Consider the following 4,059-nt stretch of genomic DNA (forward strand, 5'->3'; position numbering starts at 1 on the left):
ACTGACTAAATTTGTTTTTATTGTGTTTTTTCAACCAACCAGTTAGCCTCAGCGTTGCCGTTCTGTCACAAATTATACTTTGTGGTTGGGTTCCAATTGGGACAAATAAAATGTGTTTTAGTAGTTGGGTTGGTCTGTTTAGATTTTTCGAATTTTGGTAGATAAAGATAGATAAAGATAGTTTTCAATACACACATAACTATTAAATAAATAAACTCTTCAAAATTTAAATCTAACTGAATTCAAAAATTATATTTAAAAAGCTCAGTATGAGAGTTCACTTATTGTTCCCGTTCCCAGATATGATGCCCAAGGCCTTATATTATTTTGCTTATTTAAAATTTTTCATGAAAAATGGCTTTGACATCAAAGTTTTAATGGACCTACCCCCCACGTTCAAGTTTTTCCAAAAATTCTTTATATGCCATTCGATTCGTCTGAGTGTTCACTTATCGTGCCTGTTCCCAGATGTGATGGCCAACGCCTTGTATAATTGTGGCAATTTTTTTTTCTAATTTAAAATTTTTCATGAATAATGGTTCCGACATCAATTTTTTAAATTAAAATGCATATAACATTGAAGTCGGTCACGATTTTTAAACAATTCTTTTTCTGTTTAACATATACATTTATTGTTAGTCCAATTAAATAAAAATGGAGAAAATCGGTAAATATTTAGTCCCGATATTATCAAAAAACTGGAGTACGGTTTGTAACAATTTTGAAAATTTAATTTTAAAATGCGAATATCTCCTTTTTTAGTACTCGACAAGGAGATTCTTTATATGTAATTTTTTTCGAAATCGGAACCCAAAAGAAGAAATAGGATCGTTTTAATAATGTAACATACCCGAGGTGTCCTACTTTGGGGAGCCCTGGCCGCGCATCTGATGGGCCTATGAGGTCGAAACTCAAACTCGACAATATTTCCTCTTTGTGCACGTCAAATTTTATTGAAATGGAACTAAGCGTCTAGAAGTTACAGATTTATTTCCCACTATTTTTTTTTTCTATAACACTGTGCAACACCAATATGTTAAGTTAAACTTGTGTAACATTAAGGCCCTAATTTTATAAAACGCAACGCCTCCATTTTCTTTGCGTTGCATTAAATTACAGTTTGCAAATCACTGCGTTCAAGCAAGTGACTGCTCGCGTTGTAACATCTGATTCTTACGTTATTGCGATTGCAGTTGTTTGAAATTGTATATTTTATACAACGCAACGCTTACGTTTTTTTTTGACACTTTGACTGTCAAATTTAACGCTTCAATTTTCTTGACGTTAGTTTAAAAAGTGGTCAAATATTCTTAAAAAAATAACATATATTTAAACATTTTTAAATATAATTGTTTCTGAAATAAACATACTTATGTAACTACTTTAGGTTTGACTAGCATCAAATATCTGCCCAGTACCGCAATTCTATAAGTTTTTATATATTCCTATCGGTTGCTCTAACAAATTTAATATTCAGTATTTGAAGTTAACGATTTCTCTCGGTAATACATATTAACGACGAATATAGTTAAAAATATAAATTTCATTATTTTTAAAATTAAAAAAATCATTTTTATTTATTAAAATGTTCACTGTATTTTCGTGTTATTAGATAAAATTGTAGTCGTGTGAATAAATAATCGCATTTATATTTAAAAATCAAACACCAGCTCCCCCAAATACATATATTCGCGAAACCTACTGAAAACAGAAGAACAAGAGTTTTTTTTTCTAAAAATCAAAGTAACCCAGTGTAGTCCATATGTCTATGCCACAACAAGTGATCATTGATTCAGAATTTAAATATTTGTTGTTATAAGGACCGTCGAAAAATTCGGATGAATTTCCTTCTAAGAAAACGGTCTTAAAAACGATTTTTTAGCTTTTATATAAGTTTATACTCGTATCACATCGCTAAATAAATTGCTCACTAGGAAATTTGAATATAGGGATAAACATTATACACTCCAGAAATGTGTTAAATAAGGATATTATGCCCTATATAAAAGTTGCTCTTAAAATTCGAATACTATTTTTTAAAAGCAAATGATAATTAAGGCAAGTTAATTTGTATATTTAAAACTCAAATCAGTCTGTATCTAACGAACACAAAAAGGTTGACCAATCATGCTTTCAAAGAACGGCTTATTTCAAATATTTATGTTACAAAACTAACTTCTTAACAATTATCGTTATGGCTTAACTAGAACATTTTATTTGTTGTTAACCTGACAAATGTCGTTATTTACCGACTATTTTTAACGAAAATAATCCGTATAATTCAAATCGGAGTATCTCTTATAGGGGGGTCAGACGGCATGTATTGCTTGTGTATTGGGACATGTATTCGATACATATGGAATTCCATGTGCATGTCATAATTCACATTATACATACGATTCATAATTTCCACGTTCAAACGTACATATGTAATTGCATGTGACATAACCTCTATAAGTTTATATGTTTATTGTTTTTAACAAAATATATTTATTTAAAACATTTTTAAATCACAATAAATGTTTTTAATGCAATGAAACTTATTTTATTATGATTTTTCTTTACTCGCTTTTGTTTTGTTTTTTTATTTTGCACTCACACAGTGTTGTATTTGAAAATACAACACTGTTATACACACGAAAATAGAACATGCTCTAATTGCCAAAAATGTCACGAGTAATACACATGTATTTTACATACACAAAGTTTCATGTGGATCACACGGTATGTATATGTTTACATATGGAAAAATGTCCCAATACATGGCACAAAATACAAGCAATACATGCCGTCTGACCCCCCTTTTATGAATTTTGATAACTTAACGACAAAATTTTGTCGTTAAAAAGTTATTGAATTCCGATACTGAGCTTCCACAAGTATCGTTCTCTACCCCAGCAGAAAACTTCACTTTTATGTTTTTAATATTTATTTTGTTATATTTTGGTGTCTTCTTTGAACAAATATTTTATGGATTCAAAAGTAAATAAACGCCATACAGCTGTTTGGCTTACATCATTGCCAACACGATATAAGTACATCTTTTTGTATGTTTTTATTTTAAATTTTAGTATCAACTTATACAATGGCAACCACGGCTACGTAGAGATTTGACAATAGAAGTGACATCGTAATATTTCGGCGTTGACTAAACGCAATGCCGTACTGATTTATAAAATTTTATATTTTTTGTTACGCGTTCACAACAGCGTTGGTGAAGCGTTTAACACAAATGATTTACAAAATTAGGGCCTAAAACTTTTAACATGTACTTAAATTCATTCTATCAGCATTAAAACCATTCACAACATTCGTTAAGTATTCGTTGCTTTTGGGAGTGTTAGTTTACTTTTATAAATGATACAAGCATCATTTTTCGTTGCACTCCAATTTATAAATAATGTCATGCATTGCTTTACAGAAATAATGTATACTAGCATCGCCTGGTGGTCAAAATTCGACCACTAATAACGAAATTATACAGTTACTTTGAGTATACGCAAAAATATTTTTTTCACGTTTGTGTACAAATGCACGTGTATTTAGATGTGCATAAACATGTTGTTGTTTTTCAAGCAAATTTAGAACGCTTTTTAACACTTTTATGGAAATAATTTTTAAAAAAATTTATATTGTGCACATCTAGAGAAAATAATCGTTTAAACCATATATGTTTCATCAATATTGGTGGACAATAACATACTTAAAAGTGTACCACAAAAAAACATGTGGCCTATTTATATATAAGATTGTCAACAAAAGGGTCATCAAGTCGAATTCATACAAGGTGGTGTCAGTTCTACAAAAACAACGATTGGTCTTATCAAATATCAAAAAACCAAAATGAAAATTTAAACAAATGAGTATTTAAACTTAATATAGTGTAGATAATTGAATAGTGAGGGCTTTACTTATTTATGTAAACAATAAATATTTTGCTAATAAGCTTAGAATATATAGATATTTAAATATAAAAACAAGCTTTGACAGTTGTTAGAACTAAAAAGCGAAAAAAAATTTATTAGCTGTTTGACTGACTCCCCCTTGTATAAATTCACC

The sequence above is a fragment of the Calliphora vicina genome, chromosome X (genome assembly GCF_958450345.1).
Source record: "Calliphora vicina chromosome X, idCalVici1.1, whole genome shotgun sequence".
NCBI lineage: Eukaryota > Metazoa > Arthropoda > Insecta > Diptera > Calliphoridae > Calliphora > Calliphora vicina.